General features: G+C 41.9%; 1 protein-coding gene and 1 non-coding gene across 3 annotated transcripts in view; one reads left to right on the top strand and one right to left on the bottom strand.

The window, feature by feature from the left end:
• Positions 1-22,412, bottom strand: part of SLC9A9 (solute carrier family 9 member A9) — a 663,428-nt gene that overhangs the window by 356,177 nt on the left and 284,839 nt on the right.
• Positions 20,593-20,665, top strand: TRNAK-UUU (transfer RNA lysine (anticodon UUU)). Its single transcript has one exon. It is a non-coding gene; the product is annotated as a tRNA-Lys (tRNA).

The following is a 22,412-nucleotide window of genomic DNA, read 5'->3' as shown; positions in this document are numbered from 1 at the left end:
GGACCACCCAGTCTCCATCACCACTCCCTCCTGTTACTCTGCACTGCTACTGCTACATTATTTTCCCCATAATTACTCACAGACACTATTCAACAACCTCCAGCTCCCGGGCAGCCATTCTTTCATAAAGACGCTGTCCCTCTGATTGGCCCTCCCAGCTCCCACAAGCCACTCATGGTCCTGAGTGCCTGATTGGAACAATTGACTTCTGTGTCTCCCAGTTCAGTCTCACTTCTCCTGTTAACATGAATCAATACCACTTTAAAATTTTAAAAGGAAAGTTTTAAGCAAATAGATTGCATTCCTTTTAGAATTTCTATGAATGTCATCAAGAAAAAAATGGGAAGATGATTACCATAGCCAAAGATATACCAAAGGCACTTCCATTTTCTCTGCCAAATCTTTAATCCCTAACAGAAAATATTTAAACCACTGTCCCAAGTTTATTACAGAGTTCTTGATTAGTTGGGACATATATAGGAATTTTTTTTTTTTTTTCCTAATCACTGCTTCCCATTGTACTGTATGGAATCCTTCTTTGTGCTGGATATATAGTTCTATTAATGATGTCTTGGTCAAATTCCATTATTCAATTCTTTTCAGTTATCTAAACTTAGTGCTGTCTAGCTTCAAACCTAAATCTTCAAAGCAAGATTCTTCTCCCTGCAGAATATTCTAAAGCAGAGAGCAGGATGATTTGAAAGGGAGGAGAGACATGTCCCTTTACTCCCACTTGGGCACCAGCGCCCCCTAGTGTCAGAGACATGGAGGAAGGACAGGGAGCCAAGCTGTCCACCTTTTGCTTGGCCACCATGGACAGGGTCCCTGATCTCACTCTTGTTCCTGCTTGGTCCCTTTCTTGGAGGTCCCTACTTTCACAGTGACACCTCCGTTTTATTAAGAATCCCGTCCCGCCCCGCCAGGGGCCACTCAATTTTCCTTCTGCCCCGCCAGTTATACACATTCCCAGCCCTTTTCTATGGCTTGGATTAGGGGCCACTTGGACAGATCAGTGGCTTTCACCTTTCTCTTGATCTGTAGTCCTCTTATTTGGGGCAGCACTGAACTCCCTCCAGGGACCATGGACCACTGCTCTGGGTGGGCTCACCTTGCCCACTCCCCAGACACACCAAACCAGGGAGCCGTGCTGACACAGAGGGTTCCAGCTGATTCCTTCAGCAATCTGTAGGCCAGTCCCTGTGTTCTGCATCTCTACTCCAAGAAGCCACACCCAAGAACTCCCTTCCCTGCTCTGTTTTGAGAGGGCCTCAGGCTCTCTGCAGCTTCCTCCGCTGGGGATAAGCTGGAAGTCTTCTTCTTGCAGGCAGCCCTCGTCTGTTTGGGTGATTCTAATGGGGTCCCTTCCACTTGACTTAGGGGAGTGGAAGCTCCCTCATGGGGAGGGATAACAGCTTCACACCTCAAACACTGCCCTCTCTCCAAGGAGGCCCCCTTTCATACAGTTTTTTGAGACCAAGAAGATGGGGTAGGAATTGGAGGAAACAAGGCCAATTCTTTGCCAGTGAAGCCTGTTGGGAGGTACGTGTTTCTTACTGCTGGGGAGCCCTGCTGCTTCTTTTAGAATGGATGCATTTAGCTACTTGTGTTTTCAGTTCTGCTCCTTACACCCAGTTTGGAAAACAGGAAAAAGCCCATAGGCTGACACATTTTGTGACCTTTATTCTGGGTGTTTCTAGTTTCTTTTCTCCCCAGCTATCTAGAGTTGCCTGTTATTATGCTCTGAAGGATACATTTTAAGGAGAACTACAACACAGAGGGGTGATGGAAATTTGTAAAAAGTGCTCTGTTTGGTTGGCCCTGAGTGTCACAGGTAAGAAGCAGCGTAGAAGAAAAACTAATTACAGTGCTATTTTGCGTTTAAAATTTTTATCGTCCCCCTAAAAAGAAACAAGTGGATCCTTATCTATTATTTATCTTTTAATAACTGTACCAACCTGCCCTTTCTCAAGAAGTTGCTTAATTATGAATAAGGAATTGATTTTTATGGGGCCAAGAATTGTGTGTACACATCAGAATTCATCCTGGCATCTGCTCACCCATTATTCTGGCTTATGTTCTGCCAAAGGCCTCTGAAGCTCTGTCAAGAGAACCTGCTGTAAAACATAATGACTTCAGGAATTGGGGGCATTCCAGGCACCCTGGGAGGTTAGAAGAGCTGCCTCTTAATAATAAGAGGTTCTGGCCAGAAGTGTGCTGAGCTTGAGTTAGAACTAGGGTTTTACCTTCCCCAGGGCTAAAGACCCTGTAGGGCAAAGAGCTGTGTTTGGGGAGGCACATTAATTAACTCTTTCAGCTTCTAAGGGATTGTTTGGTTCATGACTGCTGACTAAGAATCCAAATTCACTCCAAAGAGTGATTTTCCAAATCCTCGACGAATACCATTTTGATATCTGGCACAACAGAAAAAAAGAGAAAGAGAACTCTGTGGGAAGTATGAGTTAGTATATCGTGGCTGCCCTCAGAATAATACAATCTCAGACTGAATTAGCAGATTCCTCCCACCAACAAATATTTCTTGAGTACCTACTACATGCAGACTTTGTTCTAGACACTAAAGACACAGCAGGAAATACAGCAAAGCTTCTGACCTCATGTTCCTGACATTCAAGGGAAGAAAACCACATAATAAATAGCTAAGCAAATAGATATTTGACTTAAGGACAGAGACAGAAAAGAGAAGGAAGCAGCATGAAGGCATGGAAGAGATAGTGATGAGGGTGCTGGTTTAGTTAGGGTGGTCAGGAAAGTCTTCTCTGAAAAGCACTATTGAATGGAGTCCTATATGAGGATGATGGGAGGGGTTTCTAGTCTCGGAAGCAGAGGCGGTATGGCTAGAGGGAAATGGACCAGGGAAGGGTGGTAGGAGACAGGCTGAGATGGGGCTGGGACCAGGTCTTATGCAAGCTTCCAGGACATTGTTAGGACTTAGATTTTCCTCTAACGGTGAAAGGGCATCTAATGGAGGGTTCAGGGTAGGGGAGCATGTAATAGAGCATTCCGGGTGAAGGCTGCGTTCGTAGGAGTAGAGGAAGCTGGACAGGAGTGGGCATGACCTCGCTGTACTCTCCCACGGCTGCAGCAGACCAGGCCTTTCTTCATTGGACTGGATACCACCATCTGAACGAAACCTGAAAAACCACAGCAGATCACAGGGGGAAGAGTAGGATGGTGGGGAAGAGGATGTAAGGAAGGAGAAGAGTTTAAATGATAGATGCATTTAGCAGAAACAGGTACAGTGAGCTGGCCTCATTCTTTATGTTTCCAGAAGGAAAGATAAAGTCTACAAGTAAAGCATCAGAGGGAGAAGGATTTCAGCTTTATATTCTATTTCAGAAATTTCCTCTTAGATCTGATGGAAAATGAAATGGGATCTTTAAAAGGTAAGTTCTCTGTCACTGGAGATGCTTAAACACAGAATGAAACCATTACCTGTCAGGGTGCTATGGAGAATATTCATACACTAGACTGTTGGATAACATGGCCTTGAGGAACTTCCCGCCCCCAGAATTAATGACTCTCTATTTTCAGCATTTTCCAGAACTCTCAGGTGAGGGATAGGGGACTTGGTTTTCTGTGCTACCCAGATCCTGCCACTGAAAATGGCTGAGCAAGGGGCATTCAGCAAGCAAGGGGCAGTAAGTGGAGATGCAAGGAAGACGCTGATGATTTAGGTTGGAGCCAGGTTGATCATGACATCAAGAACAGTTACAAATTTCAGCAGGGAATAAAGTCTTTGACAGATTCCTAAGTGGCTCTGGTCCATTAAGTTCCAACTCTAAAGTGACGAAGAGAGCTCTGAGCTTAAAATTGGTTAAAAGGGAAGAAGAGTAAAACGAGGTTTGTTATGAATTATATGTGCATTTTCTTTGAAAGGAGATCTTAAATTACTTTGCAATTTAGCCTGAAAAGTCTTGTCAGAATTGAATTAGTCTGCAGGCTTTGAGAAATTTTTTCTTATACCTAATATTGGGAGGAAAGTGAATTTGAGATAGTCTTAAAGATAAAAGTCACTTGCAAATACTCTTCTTATTTCATTTTCTTTCTTCCTTTACTAAAGCAGAGACAAGAATTTGAATCCCACTACTGTGAGCCTATTTAAAAAGAGAGAGAGAGAGAGAGAGGGACTAATTCTCATGATCTGATGTGAACTTCAACCCGTTTCCAACTTTTAGTTGCTTTAATCCTCACTAATGAAACCTTAGCTCCAAAGAGTACTCTGATGTGTGAAACTTATAGTCATAATAGATAGAAAAAGATGGAAAAGTAGGTTAATAGTCACTAAAGATGGAAAGCTAGTTAAAATTAAAATATAATGATTAATATGCACAAGAAAGACCAAATATTAATCCCCAAGGCTGAAATGGAGAAGGGGGTCAGGTGTTCCAACCTTGACTGAGCACTCAAAATGCTTATTATTCCCTGCTTTTTTTTTCCACCATGGAGCATTCACTACGTGTCAAGTGCTGGTTAAACATTTTAATAAACATTATCTCATTTAACACTCACTGTGACTCCCTGAAGTTGGTGCTATTTTGATTTGCATTTTATAGATGAGGAAACTATGGCTTAGAGAAATTGTGGTGGTGGTTTAGTCATTAAGTCATGTCTGACTCTTGCGACCCCATGGACTGTAGCCTGCCAGGCTCTTCTGTCCATGGGATTCTCCAGGCGAGAATATTGGAGTGGGTTGCCATGACCTTCTCCAGGGGATCTTCCCAACCCAGGGATTGAATCCAGGTCTCCTGCATTGTAGGCAGATTCTTTACCAACTGAGTTACAAGGGAAGCCCCTTAGAGAAATTAAGTAACTGTGTATTTCACCTCATTTAATCCTTCTAACAATCTAATGAAGCATGTATTTGCATTTTGGGCATAAACAGACTCAGGGATGGTAAATTAGTTGCCCCAAGTAACTCTTCCTGGAATGGTAGGCACTCAGCTCAGTTTCACAGAGTGGAGATTCATTGGGTTAATATACGTACAGTGCTTCTACTAAGAACATAGAAAGCACTCCATAAATGATAGCTGTTATTAACTGTTGTTACTGTTATTTGTATTAATATTATTGTTAGAGTGATTACTCTGTTTTTCACCATTTTCTCAAAAGAAGTCAATAAAAACTGAACTTTATTTCTAAAAATATAGCACATTTAGAATTCCAATTAATGTGTCAGAACATTTCAAGACTCTTTTGAGGTGGAATGAGTAATACATTTAGAGTTAGATCAAATGCTGAATTCATCTTTTTCTTAATGAGGCTTGTAAAGCAGAAGATTTCTGGGATAGTATCAAAGAAGGAGATGCATGTAAATTGCTAACAATAGTTAAGACCAAAAGATCCATGGTTGTCTTGCAAATCCAACAGAGCTGAGCTTCTAGTAGCCAAGGTAGACATACCACAGAAATCTCATTGCTAAGTCTGTTAGCCACTCAGTCGTGTCCGAATCTTTGTGACCCATGGACTGTAGCCTATCAGGCTCCTCTGGCCATAGAATTTTCCTGGCAAGAATACCCGAGTGGGTTGCCATTTCCTCCTCCAGGGGATCTTCCCAACCCAGGGACTCAACCTGTGTTTCCTGTATTGAAGGCAGATTCTTTACCTCATTGCTATATGTAAAGCAGGAAAAAAAAAAAATCATGAATAGAAAGTATCTAATAAAGTTGTGTGGAATTGCTGATCAGCAACAATCAAGGAAAAGTCATGAAACCTATGGCATTTGCTTTCATGGCAATCATCAATCCACAGCTCACTGCAAGCCACATAGAGATGAAAAGAATTCAAAAACAGGCACTTTCTTGCATTGGAGCCTGCAGTGCTTCAAAAATGTGTGCTGAGGACAGAGATGAGGGGCTGAATGAAATGCTAGCTGCCTCTGGTTGGGTCAAAGGACTTTTCATAGATAAGGTCCTATGAAAAGCTTTCCTAATCTGGGCACCTTTCATTCCTGTGTATAACAAACTCACTCAGATTGTAAAGAGCTTTCTGAGACAGCCTGATGGAGTTTCACCTGGTGACAAGCCAACTCCTAGAAAATATTTGCACTGATCAACTCATATCCCCAGATCCTTCTCCTGTTCTTCTATTTATTAGCAATTAAGTGAGCATCTGCATCCCAAATCGCAACTTAATTGAGAATCTGCATCCATCGTTTTAGAGTTGCAGATAATTTCACTTGAGCACAAATTTATCTTTCGAGGCAAAGCACAGTTATCTTCTTAAACTAATGCATTTTACCAAAGCAGTTGCCTCTCCTCTACAGATTTTGATTTTGTGTTTGAGGCATGGGAGCTGTGGACCAATAAATCTTACCAAAGAGGGTTTTCCTTTCACATAATGCCTTTAAATTACATTTTATGTGTGTAGCAGTTGCTGTAAAGTATATATTGCAGAATGCAATGTTCCACAGTAGAGTCATCTCTGATACTGCATCTTCAGGACACAGCTTTGTCTGGGACAAGGATGTAGACTTTATAGTATATTTGAATCTCTAAGCCAATACAACTTGTACAAATTGAGAGATTTCTAACTCAGGTAATTAATAGGTCTATCCCACCCATGTAATAAAGGTAGTTGCTAAGACTTGGAGTCAGATGCCAAGCACCAGGATGAACACTTCATTTACCAAGGTCATTGATCAGCTGTGAAGCTCCTAGGGCTAGGACCTTGGGCCCTGAAACAGTCTGAAGATTCAAGAAGATGGTTTTTGCACATGTCAGAAGATAACAGGCTTCCCTGGTGGCTCAGACAGTGAAGAATCTGCCTGCAGTGTGGGAGACTTGGGTTTGATTGTTGGGTTGGGAAGATTCCCTAGACAAGGAAATGGCAACCCACCCCAATATTCTTGTCTGGAGAATTCCATGGACAGAGGAACCTGGTGGGCTACAGTCCATGGGGTCGTAAAGAGTCAGACATGACTGAGCAACATACACTTACTTTCACTTCAAGTAGACAAAAGCTCAGAAACTGGGGGAAATGTAGGCTGGAAGACTCAGTTGAGGATTGGGGTGGAGACAGGTCAGTGCAATCCTTCAAGTTAGAATCAGGTGAGCAAGCCACAGTGAATATATAAACAACAATCAACGCAGCCAGAGAATTAATGATCAAAGGAGACCAGGGATGGCTGTGAAGCTGCATAAATGCACGCTCGCACTTTTCTGAAAGGACAGTCCTTAACTTTCATACATCTTCTCCATTTAGTCCATGACCTCAAAAAGGTAACACATCACTGCAGTGGGGATACGCAAATACTAATGGCAGACCAAGGAGGGAGTGGTCAGAAACTGAGGCCAACAGTAACTGCAGAAGGTAAGATCAGAGAATCAGCTAACCCGAGCAAGGCACAGAGAATAGGAGTGGGATCATGGGGGAAACCCTGTGTTTAAGCCATGGCCTTTTGCACACTCTCTGCTCTGGTAGGGATCTTACATGGCTGCTGTGGGCTAGCAGGCAATGGGAGAACATGAGTAAATAATGACATCTAAGTATCTCTGCAGAGAGAGGTGAGGTTTTGAGAGTTGTATTTACAGGGGAATAAATGACAGAGGAAGTATAGCAGATAACACCGTGAAGCATAAATTAACCATGGCTTGAATCAATCCTCTCTGTTCATGGTCTGCTGCTGCTGCTGCTAAGTCGCTTCAGTCGTGTCCAACTCTGTGAGACCCCATGGACTGCAACCTACCAGGCTTCTCCGTCCATGGGATTCTCCAGGCAAGAACACTGGAGTGGGTTGCCATTTCCTTCTCCAAGGCATGAAAGTGGAAAGTGAAAGTGAAGTCGCTCAGTTGTGTCTGACTCTTAGCGACCCCATGGACTGCAGCCTACCAGGCTCCTCCATCCATGGGATTTTCCAGGCAACAGTACTGGAGTGGGGTGCCATTGCCTTCTCCGGTTCCGGTTCATGGTCTAGCTTATGTCAATTTCATTGATTCAAAACATCCAAAGTCACATGCCTGAACTTACTATCACCACCACCACCAGGGCTTGACTCTCCACAGGTCTATCAGAATGTGTGAGACACAACAGCTCCCAGGCTTTGTTTACTGCACCCAGGGCAAGATCTCCAAAAGACCCAATGTCTTTATTTATATGTCATGAGAACCCACGGGAGAAACGGAATTGGGAGAGAAATGTGCCTTGATGGCTTAGTTGTGAAATAAGTAACATGCTGGTAACAAAATGCATTTGGGTTGCAGCTGTCTGTTTCTGAGATGGGTTAAAAACTAGTGAATTGTTCATACTGTTTGTAAGGGAAGAAACTGGTAGCCAGTGTGGGTCAGAAAGAGGAACTGGTACAAGGTGCAGGAGGTGGGGCTCCTCTTAATTTGAAGGGCAAGTGGCAGGTGGTGAAGGCTGCTTTTGAATAATTCCACTTGCTCCTTTTATGGAAGGGAGCTCTTTCTTTGTCTGTCTGTCTCTTTCTCCAGTTTTTTGCCTGTTGTTGTATTTCTTTGGTCAGCTCTCTTGCATTATCATCCTACCCACCACTTACTGAGTATGCTACCGGCTAGTGTTGAACTTTACTTAAGTGGGACTAAGGGGATATAGAAATCACCAAGTCTTTGAGAAAAAGGGCAGAATTATACCTCACTGTCTCCTCTGGATTAAATCTATTCACTAGATTTTTATTCAAACCTATCCCGACCTTTTTGGAAAACCCAATTTAAAAAAAAATGCTTTAGGGCTTTTATTAGAAAGCATCCAAATGGAAACAGAAATGAGTGAGTGATAGGAGAGGAGAATGGCATTTAGATGAAAACAATAGAGGACTGTGCTGCAGTCATACCCATCGTGTGTGTGTGTGTGTGTGTGTGTGTGTGTGTGTTAGAGAGAGAGAGACTCTTAAAAATTTTGTTCTGAGAAATAGCAAAATCCATGGTTTTGTATGTGAAAAACCTGCTTTATCACTTAATGCTAATGAAACATTATCAGGAGGAGGTCATTGCATAATTAGAGATTACAGCACCACGGATGCATATGGGATGTGATAGTGAGGCCCTAGGTAGCTTCATCACAGGAAGAGGATGATAATCCCCACAGGCCTGATGCCAGAATTTGGGGACTGTAATGAAATGGAAAGTCTCAGGGAACTGGACAAGTGCCTCTGCCATCTTCTGCCCTAGAACTGCCTGACAGTTTAGGCCCTGGCACCAACCAGTCTGTGTAGGTGACACTGGACAGGAAAGAGAACATTGCTTCTATTAAATTATTTACTTTTAAAATGCCCTGCCTTCAAACTTCTGGATTTAAAAAAAGAACTCAATAAATTACCAAAATGATGACAGAAAAAAAAAAAAAAAAAACCTTTCTCTTCTAACCATAACAAAATAAACCAGCAAGATACACAAAGGCAGTTTGTTGGTCAGTTGAGTGATCAGTCCGTGCAAAGCCAACATAATTTTAGAGTCTTAAATACTGAATTTAGAAAGCATAGGTGGTCTGCTCCTGCAAAATGTTCTGTGTTAACATTCTCTTGGACTTTGTGCTTTCCACATTGCAATGCTAATAGCTGCCATTTATTGAAGGCCTCTTGCAAGCCAGAACTGTGATCAGCATTTTGTATATGTTATTTGTAATCGTTACAATAGCCCCACGAGTTTGAGGAAACTTGAGGAGATAGTGAAGGACAGGGAAGCCTGGCGTGCTGCAGTCCATGAGGTTGCAAAGAGTGGGACATGACTTAGGAGCGGATGACAGCAATAGCCCCACAGGAGAGATAATGTTATCTACATATTACAAGGAGAAATTGAGGACATTGAGGAAGGTTAAGCTACATGTCCTTACACATGGCTAGTAAGTGGTAGGACCTGTATTAGAACCTGTTTCTAAACCTCCTGGGTTGCCCCCTCTCTCCCTGACCACCCCCAGTAAACTGTAGGCAAATTTGTGCATCACTAAAAGGTTAGTTTTATGTGGTGATCCCAATAGGTAAGTTCTTCCCTTAAGTAATCTTTACAGGTGAAGTGATACCTTTAAAGCATCTGTATATTTCTTTAATTCTTTCTTTGTATGTCTACTTAATAGCAAACCAGCAAAAAAAAAAAAAGCCCAAAGGGATATTGAAACTGAAGAACTTATACAGTCAACTGTTCTCCAGTCCTTCCCAAAGGCTTAAGAAAATGTTTTTGTTTGAAGGGTAGATGTTTTGCCTGTTATCTGGCAGGAAGTAGCATATCTGTCCTTGGCTGCTACTAAATTTTCTGGATAATCAAAACATTATTTTTCTATCAGAATGCAATGTCATACCAAATGGAGACTCTTCTGGGTGCAAAATGAAGGAAGCCGACCTACCAAGGCAAACGTGAAAACAGGTGTCATCCAGAAATGTGAGCCTTGATGAGTTCTCTTTGAACACATGACTTGTGCTTTAAAACACACAAGAATTGGGGCAGTGGTTTCTTGTGACCTAAGCACACAGAAAAAGGTAGACCTGATCCTTTTGCAGACCCAAGAGTCTCCCAATAGAATCTTACATCTTTGGCTTCAGAGGTGGTTCAACAAAATTCAATACATTTATTAATGAGAAATTAATTATACTCAGATGCATTTCATGCCAAACGGTGATTCCTTCTCCACTGACAACTGTTATCAAATTATCTGCCTGAGGCTACCAAATCCAGGAGAAGTACTGACTTCTTGTGAAGAAGATGATTGTCTTCCTTCTTTATTGCTGCTTAAATTCCCTTTCCTGCATCAGAATTTGAATCAGCATGTCCTTCCTTTTCGCCTAGTTTAATGAAAATTAAGTTGTTAGAGTTACCTTCCTCTTGAGACTCTCAAGTAAGATATAATGCAATGTCATGAATAAACTGATTAGGTTGGTTTAGATGAAGTGTAGAAATGTCAGTCAGTTCAGTCGCTCAGTCGTGTCCGACTCTTTGTGACCCTGTGGACTACAGCATGCAAGGTCTCCCTGTCCATCACCAACTCCCAGAGCTTACTCAAACTCATGTCAATTGAATCAGTGATGCCATCCAACCATGTCATCCTCTGTCATCCCCTCCTCCTCCCACCTTCAATCTTTCCCAGCACCAGGGTCTTTTCAAATGAGTCAGTTCTTCGCATCAGGGGGCCAAAGTTTTGGAGCTTCAGCTTCAGCTTCAGCTTCAGTCCTTGATTTCCTTTAGAATTTCCTGGTTTGATCTCCTTGCAGTCCAAGGGACACTCAAGAGTCTTCTCCAACACCCAGTTCAAAATCATCAATTCTTCAGTGCTCAGCTTTCTTTAGAGTCCAACTCTCACATCCATACATGACCACTGGAAAAACCATAGCTTTGACTAGACTGACATTTGTTGGCAAAGTAACATCTCTGCTTTTTAATGTGCTGTCTAGGTTGGTCATAGGTTTTCTTCCAAGGAGCAAACATCTTTTAATTTCATGGCTGCAGTTACCATCTGCAGTGAATTTGGAGCCCAAGAAAATAAAGTCTGTCACTGGTTCCATTGTTTCTCCATCTTATTTGCCATGAAGTGATGGGACCAGATGCCATGATCTTAGTTTTCTGAATGTTGAGCTTTAAGCCAACTTTTTCACTCTCTTCTTTCACTTTCATCAAGAGGCTCTTTAGTTCCTCTTCACTGTCTGCCATAAGGGTGGTTTCATCTGCATATCTGAGGTTATTGATATTTCTCCCGGCAATCTTGATTCCAGCTTGTGCTTCTTTCAGCCCAGCATTTCACATGATGTACTCTGCATATAAGTTAAATAAGCGAGTGACAATATATAGCTTTGACGTACTCCTTTTCCTATTTGGAATCAGTCTGTTGTTCCATGTCTAGTTCTAACTCTTGCTTCTTGACCTGCATACAAATTTCTCTGGAGGCAGGTCAGGTGGTCTGGTATTCCCATCTCTTTCAGAATTTTCCACAGTTTATTGTGATCCACACAGTCAAAGGCTTTGGCATAGTCAATAAAGCAAAAGTAGATGTTTTTCTGGAACTCTCTTGCTTTTTTGATGATCCAATGGATGTTGGCAATTTGATCTCTGGTTCCTCTGCCTTTCCTAAATCCAGCTTGAACATCTAGAAGTTCATGGTTCACATACTATTGAAGTCTGGCTTGGAGAATTTTGAGCATTACTTTATAGCATGTGACATGAGTGCAATTGTACGGTAGTTTGAGAATGCTTTGGAATTGCTGTTCTTTGGAATCGGAATGAAAACTGAGTTTTTCCAGTCCTGTGGCCACTGCTGAGTTTTCCAAATTTGCTGGCATATTGAGTGTACCACTTTCACAGCATCATCTTTCAGGATTTGAAATAGCTCAACTGGAATTTCATCACCTCCACTAGCTTTGTTCGTAATGATGCTTCCTAAGGCCCACTTGACTTCGCATTCCAGGATGTCTGGCTCTAGGTGAGTGATCATACCATCGTGATTATCTGGGTCATGAAGATCTTTTTTGTATAGTTCTTCTGTGTATTCTTGCCACCTCTTCTTAATATCTTCTGCTTCTGTTAGGTCTGTACCATTTCTGTCCTTTATTGTACCCATCTTTTCATGAAATGTCCCCCTGGTATCTCTAATATTCTTGAAGCGATCTCTAGTCTTTCCCATTGTATTGTTTTCCTCTATTTCTTTGCACTGATCACTGAGGAAGGCTTTCTTATCTTTCCTTGCTATTCTTTGGAACTCTGCATTCAAATGGGTATATCTTTCCTTTTCTCCTTTGCTTTTTGCTTCTCTTGTTTTCACAGCTATTTGTAAGGCCTCCTCACACAGCCATTTTGCCTTTCTTTTTCTTGGGGATGGTCTTGATCACTTGTCTCCTGTATAATGTTACAAACCTCCATCCATAGTTCTTCAGGCACTCTGTCTATCAGATCTAATCCCTTGAATCTACTTGTTACTTCCACTGTATAATCGTAAGGGATTTGATTTAGGTCATACCTGAATGGTCTAGTGGTTTTCCTTACTTTCTTCAATTTAAGTCTGAATTTGGCAATAAGAGTTTCATGATCTGAGCCACAGTCAGCTTCCAGTCTTATTTTTGCTGTATAGAGCTTCTTCATCTTTGACTGCAAAGAATATAATCAATCTGATTTTGGTATTGACATTTGGTGATGTCCATGTGTAGAGTCTTCTCTTGTGTTGTTGGAAGATGTGTTTGCTATGATCAGTGTGTTCTCTTTGCCAAACTTTACTAGCGTTTGCCCTGCTTCATTCTATACCCCAAGGCCAAATTTGCCTGTTACTTCAGGTATCTCTTGACTTCCTACTTTTGCATTCCAGTCCCCTATAATGAAAAGGGCATCTTTTTTTTTAGCGGGGGGGGGGGGGGGTGGGTGTTAGTTCTATAAGGTCTTATAGGTCTTTATAGAACCGTTCAACTTCGGCTTCTTCAGCATTACTGGTCAGGGAATAGACTTGGATTACTGTGATATTGAACAGTTTGCCTTGGAAATGAGCAGAGATCATTTTGTCATTTTTGAGATTGCATCCAAGTACTGCATTTCAGACTCTTTTGTTGACTATGATGGCTACTTCCTTTCTTCTAAGGGATTCTTGCCCACAGTAGTAGATATAATGGTCATCTGAGTTAAATTCACCCATTCCTGTCCATTTTAGTTTGCTGATTCCTAAAACACCAATGTTCACTCTTGCCACCTCCCGTTCGATCACTTCCAATTTGTCTTGATTCACAGAGTGGTGCTGCAACTGTGTGGCACTGGAGCGGTGGCTGCGTGGTGTGAAGAGATACCCCACATCCAAGGGCAGAGAAGCCCCAGCAAGATGGTAGGCACTGGAGTGGTGGCTGTGCGGCGATGGAACAACTTTGAGGGGATACCCCACATCCAAGGGCAAAGGAGAAGCCCCAGCAAGATGGTAGGAGGGGTGAAATCAGGACCCAGAGACGCCACAGAGACTGAGACAACTGTGTTTGAGTGTCTCCTGAAGAGGTAGGGGTCAGCAGTGGACTGCTGCAGGGTCAGGGGCTCTGGGTGCAGTAGACCTGGGTATGGCATAAGCCCTCTTGGAGGAGGTTGCCATTAATCCCACCACAGAGCTGCCAGAACTTACACAGGACTGGGGAAACCGACTCTGGGGAGCAGGGACAGGACCTTGTGTGCATCAGCACCCTGGAGAAAGGAGCAGTGACCCCACAAGAGACTGACCCAGACTTGCCCATGAGTGGCCAGGAGTCTCCAGTGGAGGCGTGGGTCAGTGGTGGCCTGCTACAGGGTTGGGGGCACTGAGTGTGGCAGTGTGTGCATGCGACCTTTTGAAGGAGATCGCCATTATCTTCATTATCTCCACCATAGTTTGGCCTCAGGTCAAATAACAGGGAGGGAACACAGCCCCGCCCATTGACAGAAAATTGGATTAAAGATTTACTGAGCATGCCCCGGGCTTCCCTGGTAGCTCAGGGATTAAAGAGTTCCCTACAATGCAGGAGACCTGGGTTAGAGAATAGGATCCAGTTTCTCTCTCAGTCAGTCTCTCCCATCAGGAAGCTTCCATAAGCCTCTCATCCTTCTCCATCAGAGGGCAGACAGACTGAAAACCACAATCACAGGAAACTAACCAATCTGATTACATGGACCACAGCCTTGTCTAATTCAGTGAAACTATGAGCCATGCTGTGTAGGGACACCCAAGATGGACAGGTCATGGTGGAGAGTTCTGACAAAACGTGGTCCACTGGAGAAGGGAATGGCAAACCACTTCTGTATTCTTGCCTTGAGAACCCCATGAACAGTATGAGAACCCCCAAAAGCTAGGACACTGAAAGATAAATTCCCCAGGTCGGTAGGTGCCCAATATGCTACTCGAGATCAGTGGAGAAATAACTCCAGAAAGAATGAAGAGATGGAGCCAAAGCAAAAACAACACCCAGTTGTGGATGTAGAAATAAAAGGGGGATGTAAATCATAAGCACTAAGGATTTTTCTGGAGAGACTCTATCCAATCATTTTCTAATCCCAAATTCTGGCTTATTTTGTGTAACAGTTGCTTGGTTGACTTGAACGGGAAACAAAGTTGACAGCAGAAAGGAGAGAGATGGACATATTGCTTGCTGCTCAGTGGATTCTAATATGCTTCCTTGTCTTCTAATAAAAATGAAACAATCCCTTGTGACTGGGCTTAAATGGGGAAATGTTTTTGTTTTGCAGTCATTTCCAGGAATAGGATGAGATGGAGCCTTTTTACAATATGTTTCCGATAGCCCAGGGCAAAAAACTTTCTCCGTGGGCTTCTCTGCGTCTTCTGAGTGATGGGAGAAAACAAACCATTGCACAACATAGTTTAACCAAGTTTAGATGAAATATAATTTTGGTAGTGAAATATACACTCTAAAACTTTAGGGCCCAACAGCCAAAAAATATATGCAATAACTTTTCTTTAAGGGATTTGAACACTATGAGAGATAAAGCACATAATATAAGTCGTATTCTCTTTTCAACACACATGCACACTCAGAGACATAAGTAACCACACTCTCCTGCCCACCCATCCTACTTGCACACCTGAAACATCTCATCAGATGTTAGAGTTTTTTGGAGTAAAGGATTTTGTTTTTGAAGAATGTTTGTGCTGTGCTCAAAGCTCCTTTATCTGTAGTCTTAGAGACCTCAGCTTTTGAGGTTTTATTATTTCCATAAATTACCCACAGTCGGTATCACTCTTCTCTTTCCTTATAGTTAAGTGCTTCCTGTTGAATTATCTGATTGCGTCCATCAAGAACACGGTCTATGTTCTTGATCACTAAATGATGTAACATCACGCTTAGGGAATATGAAAAACTCATTCAAAACTCAGCACACAGATGCTCCCCCATAATAAACAGAGTCTTGAACATATGTCAAGGCATATCTTTCTTTGTTAGCTTCCTCTTCACTCTCCTTCTTAATGCTTAGCAAATAGAAATTGCCAGAAAATTAAGCACGGGCCTATGAAAGATGTTATTAATTTCAGAACTGAGTTGAAAGAAAACCAAACTTAAACTGTTTTATACTTATTGGCTGAGATGAGAGCACATTGGTTCCTACAGTCCCCAATTTAGAGATTCCTCAACCCTTTAAGGGAGGTGTGGTGCTAAAAGCAGCAGAAAACTGCTTCAATTAACTCTAATCATCACCATCATTAAGCAGTTCTATTTAGAGTGCCATATTAGATACCAGGGAGTCAAAAACAAATAACAAGCACTGCTCTCCCTAGAACCCCGGCGTTGAGAGCTAATAGCAAATGGTTTGATTTTAACTCAGGGGCCACAGATAAAAGGCTCCATTCTTGCTTACCAATTCCCTGAACTCTCCAGTTCCCTGGTAAATTTCTTTTGCACACACTCTTACACTTTTTTTTTTTTTTTTTTTAATGGTAATGTTAGCAGGAAAAATCCACTCCATTGTAAGGGGCACATTATTCTGAGAGCATAGATTTCCTCACAAATACCAGCATCACTTCCACTGCTCTGTAATAAGTGACTGCAGCTGTTGCCATGGTGATTTTCATTTTAAAAAATACTGTATCCACACAAAGACAGGCAACACAGCTGTTTCCAGGAGGCATCCTAAAACACGCCCAGATGGAATGATGCTACTGCCTTTCGCCAGAATGAGAGGGACATGTGTACAAGTCCAAACAGAACTAAAGATGGGGCTGTGGCTCTGACCCCATAAGGGTTTATTGGAGGGTGACTTAGAGCTGTGCGAGTTCAACTTATCCCCAGTTTTCCCAGGCAGATACTTAGCACTAGGTCATTGTTATTAAAATAATTTTCTCCAGTAGCTGCCTTAAAAAAGAGAGCCTCATCCCCCAAATCTCCATGCTACTCCCAGAACATTCCAGAAGCAAACTCTACTGATAGCACTCGCTCAGGACTTACTTATCTGAAGTTCCATAGACCACACCTATGTGTTATTAAAATGCTGCAAGGGAGTCAATGCAATGTATTTTAAATAATTCCCCAATTTCCATTTGGGGAGACCGCGCAGCCTGTTGCTGTCCTGGTCTTTCAAAAGGGAAAAAAGTTTGGTTTTCTCTGTGTGGGGTGCAGTAGGCATCAATGAAGACAAATATAAAAAACAGTTGATACCTGGGGAGTTGCCGTATTCTTTAACAATGACATTATGGTTCTCAAGGGACAGGACACTTTTGCTGTTTTGTTGCCTTGATTTGCATGGCAAACCAGAGGCTGAGAATGATGGGCTGTGCCTAGTCACTCCGTCATGTCTGAATCTTTGTGGTGTCATGGACAGTAGCCTATCAGACTCCTTTGTCCACAGGGATTCTCCAGGGAAGAATACTGGAGTGAGCTGCCATTTCCTCTCCATGGGATCTTCCCAACCCAGAGATTGAACCCAGTTCTTCCACACTGCAGGCTGATTCTTTATTGACTGAGCCACTGGAGAATGATGTGAGTAGCTTCAATACGTTGGTGGCCTTGGGACTTCCCTGGTTCCAGTGGTTAAGAATCCTCCTTGCAATGCAAGGGATGTAGGTGCGATCCCAGGTCAGGTTAACTAAGATCCCACATGCCCCTGAACAACTAAGCCTGCGTGCCACAACTACTGAGCCAATGAGCCATAACTAGGGAGTCTATGCATTGCAACAAAAGATCCTGAAGGATGCCACTAAGATCCAACACAGCCGAATAAATAAATACATTTAAAAAATGTTGGCAGCCTCAATCCCCCATTCTAAACAAAATTTGAACTAATTCTCTAATTCTCCCTTTGTAAAGCTGAAGGGATAGTTCTTGCTGTCACACAAGACAGGAGTGGGATTGAGCAGCAAAGTGGGAAAAGAAAGTCTACCATATGCCTCATGGGAAAAGGGTTTGAAAAGAAATTTTCTCATACTATGATTTATCTTGTAAAAACATAGCTATGTTTCTGGAATTCTCTGTATTTTATCAAACAATCAGTTATAGCTATTTTGTTATTATTAAGATCATTGAATTATAAGTATATATTATATGGTATAAGTCACCAAATGCCCAGAATCTAATAATAAAAGGATTTTACTTGGAAAGCACAAGTGGTCTTTTTATTCTTTGAGGAGAGCCTTTATTTGCAAAGAAATAATGGCTGTGCTTAACATCTGAGTAATCAGCAATCTTTGTGGTGGTAGTGGTTATTAAACATAAGGTTGAGATGTGACCCACAAATAATCCACGGGAAGCTGTGGGGCTTCACGAGCGAAACAATTGCCTGTGTTTGGTCCTGACTTGGCACTGACACTCTCTGTGACCTAGCAAAATGCCACTTCTTTCCATTGTGCTATAGCAATGCAAACGATGCTGAGGCTGACCACAGACTAGGCCTGGAGGCAAAAGGAATCCACGTTACTTCACAGTGCCCTGAAATGTTCAATGTCATCCATAATAAAATATATAATAAAATGGAAATGAAACAAACTCCTGTGGTTCCTTGAGACCTGTAAGAAATCAAAATATTTCATTTGTCTTCTCATTATATTGCAAATTAGGAAATCAGTGGTTCTCTTCATTCTTTTCTTTTTTAAAAAACCTCAGAAATCAAAGGAAATATGGAGAATGAAGTCACTCATCCAGAGTTTAGCAAGTAATAACTGTTCTAACTATGGTTTTCTTGGCTTCTTACCTATATCCCTAGTGCTGCCTGCAGATATTCTGCTGCTCTGAAAAGTAACTAAAACAGAGAAGTTTCCTCTAGACAGATTAGAATTCTTTAAGCATGCAAAAAATAAACAAAAGTAGAACTCATTAATTTATCAGATTTAAATATTAACATTGCTAAGTCAATCCTTAACGCTAATAAATGTTATTAGCTTTTTAATATTAATGAGGAACAGAGGTTGGTGACATTCTTGTTCCTCAGTGGATTTGAGAGGACTGTCCCAAAACTCAACTCTCAGTAAATCAGAAAAACTGATCAGTATGAAGTCACTCAAGTGGACCAGCAACCATGGATAAGGAAAGAATTGGGAAATTATTTCATAGTCATTGCGAGGAGCTAAGGTAATGAAATATGGGCAACACAGAATGTTAAATAGACCAGAAGGGTGAAATATATATACATACGTATATATACACATACATATATATATATATATATTTTTTTTTTTTTTTTTAACAAATGCTTTCAAATACTTCAAACCGTCTTTTTTCACTGTGCCCAGGGCTGAGAGAAGAGACCCACTGGGCTGTGTTTCTAGCTCTTGGCAGGGCTTGCTGAAGATCAGAAAACAGTACGGGGAGGAAGCTCTGTGTGATTTATTTTAACTGGGTATAAGAAAGCGACGATTGGAGATGTAAGTGGAAATGATGCCAGTGTATTTAACCACACATTTCATTTCCCTTAGACCTGGGGAAGCTAGAGGGAGACAGTCTATCTTTCAAAATTTCTTCTCTTTAATTAAATTCCAATACGATTATTTCTATTGGTTTTCATGCTTATTCATTCAGCGAATATTTGCTGAGTGCCTACTAAGTGCCTGGCACTATTGTAGATGATGGTGATATGTCGGTCAATATAAGTGAGGGGGGGCGGTGCATGGGGAGGCAAAGAGACAATAAATACGAAAACCAACAATCAATCTTTTGAGATTGGAAATGATCTGTTACCCTCCCCAAACAGATTTGAAATAATTCAAAATTTAAAATTATAAAGTGACTTCAGAGACAATATCTTATCTGAGTTTCTTCATATTCCAATGAAATGCTTTGTCATGAAAGCTCCATTATGTAGATTTAGGGGTTGAAATTAAGCAAAGTTAAGTGACTCAGCTGAATTCTTTTAAACGGTGAATATTGCTGGGGAAGGGGATGAGGGTGGGAGGTGGAGGCAAGGATAGGTTGGAAGCCTGGGACTGACATGTACCCATCGCTATATTAAAAAGAGATTACCAACAAGGATCTCAGTATTTTGAAGTAATCTAAATGGGAAAATAACAAACCTAGACAGCGTATTAAAAAGCAGAGACATCACTTTGCCTGAAAAAGTCCCTAGAGTTAAGGCTATGGTTTTTTCAGTAGTCATGTACGAATGTGAGAGTTGGACCATAAAGAAGGCTGAGTGCTGAAGAATTGATGCTTTTGAATTGTGGTGCTGGAGAAGACTCTTGAGAGTCCCTAGGACTGCAAGGAGATCAAACCAGTAAATTCCAAAGGAAATCAAGGACTGATGCTGAAGCTGAAGCTCCAAAACTTTGGCCACCTGATGCAAAAGGCCAACTCTTTGGAAAAGACCCTGATCCTGGGAAAAATTGAAGGCAAAAGGAGAAGAGGGTGACAGAGGATGAGATGGTTTGATGGCATCACTGACTCAATGGACACCAGCTTGAGCGAGCTCAGGGAGATGGTGAAGGAGACGGAAGGATGGTGTGCTATAGTCCATGAGGTTGCAAAGAGGCAGACACGACTTAGGGACTAAACAACAACAAATGGGGAAAGAATTGAAAAAGAATAGATACATGTGTGTATAGCTGAATCACTTTGCTGTACACCTAAAACTAACACAACACTGTTAGTCAACTATGCCCCAGTATAACAGAAAAATTTTTAATAAATAAATAAAATGATCAAACAACAAACAAACAAAAAGAGTGAACAGGGAAGCCAGGGTTTAAATTCAGAACGTCATCTTAATAGCCTAGGTAGCTCAGCTGGTAGAGCATCAGACTTTTAATCTGAGGGTCCAGGGTTCATGCCCCTATCCAGGCACCAAAAAATAAACAAAATAAATTCAGAACATCTTTCTTTAAAACTTCTGCTCTTTTACTGTATCATACCACTTCCAGGATTAATTTAGCATTTTGTGTACCTATGTACAGCCTGTCATGCTACAGTCCATGGACTGGCAGAGTCGGACACGACTGAGTGACTGAACTGAACTGAACTGAACTGGACGATACAGTTTTCAAGTGAAAGTGAAAGTCTCTCAGTCGTTTCTGACTCTTTGCGACCCCATGGACTGTATAGTCCATGGAATCTTCCAGGCCAGAATACTGGAGTGGGTAGCCTTTCCCTTCTCCAGGGGATCTTCCCAACCGAGGGATCGAACATTGCAGGAGGATTCTTTACCAGCTGAACCACAAGGGAAGCCCAGAAATACTGGAGTGGGTAGTCTATCCCTTCTCCAGGGAATTTTCCTGACCCAGGAATTGAACTGGGTTCTCCTGCATTGCAGGTGGATTCTTTACCAACTGAGCTATCAACAATTCTCCAAAGTCATGTATTTAACCTTTCCACTCTGTATTGCTAATTTACAGCATGGTGGATTAACTACTGCTTTCAAATTTCACTGTGAAGGGAGCAGGGTTAGTGCCAGACCCTCGGGGTTTGAGAGTAACTTTTGCTACCCTGGAGGCAGTGATTTAACTGAGTACAGTAGCTTACAGGACTGGTGTCCTTACAGTGAATTTGCTGGGGATGGCGGGTGGGGGATGTGGGGGTGGGGATAAGAGGCCATGTGTGGTACACACAACACCATGGTTACATATGACACCCTGGGGAGTCACTGATACTTTTCTTTGCCTTTGTCGCCTCATTTGTAAAAAAGATATGATAATTATATTAGTTTACCTTACTTATCTCAGGGTTGTCATAAGAATCATATTGTACAATAGATGTAGGAAGACTTCGTGAATGGTGAAGTGTAATTATCACAAAAAGAATCTTCTAAATCAGCTGTCTGATAGATGACATGTAGCTAGACTAGGCTTCTCATTATTTCCACTCAAGAGGACCTAAGTATTCTGGTGAAATTTGGAGCCAGTGCCGTGGTGTGAGCAAAACTCCAGCTAACAGACCAGGTGTTCTAATTCCCAGGTTCTCAAGCCCAGAGGCCTGCAAAGCACACCTTTTAGGGGTTCTTTATTGAGCCTGTTATCTAGCTGTCATTTAAAGTCATCCAGAAGGAAGACCCAGTTCTGCATATTTTGAAAAGCGCCTGAACTCGATGGAAGGTGTCCATGTGTTTGCACAAAAGCCCTGTTCCCCCTGCAGACTCTTCTGGGGGATCTGCAGATTCTTCTGGCAGAATCCCCACTGGGTTCAAGACCGTCATCCCCACTGCTCCCACATTCATCTCCACCCCCAGCATCCTAGAACCTCTATTACCATCCCTCTGACCCCTGACCCTGCCCTGACTAAGACTTGAGGCCCTGCTGGGGAAATTTTCTGGAGAACTTCTCCTCTATTACATTTTCAACCTATAGAAAACAGTTTTCCCATGTTCTCTTTCCTATTTATTTGAAAATTTTTCCACAATACCTTTCTTCAATTTTTAAAAACTTATTACTCCTGCAGGTTTTATTTGTCCTTAACGCTATCATATAAAAAAATTAACTTTGCTGTTGTATTATTTAATGTTTCAAAGTGGCTGAGAGTTGGGGAGGCCTGTTGGACCAGTTTGCTTTGAAAACTCGCTGGTTTACTCATTATGAGACCAGCAGCACGTAGCTGGCCC

Source organism: Bos taurus, chromosome 1 (assembly GCF_002263795.3).
Source record: "Bos taurus isolate L1 Dominette 01449 registration number 42190680 breed Hereford chromosome 1, ARS-UCD2.0, whole genome shotgun sequence".
Classification (NCBI taxonomy): Eukaryota; Metazoa; Chordata; class Mammalia; order Artiodactyla; family Bovidae; genus Bos; species Bos taurus.
The sequence above is the reverse complement of the archived record's forward strand: the minus strand, read 5'-3'. Positions and strand labels throughout refer to the sequence as shown.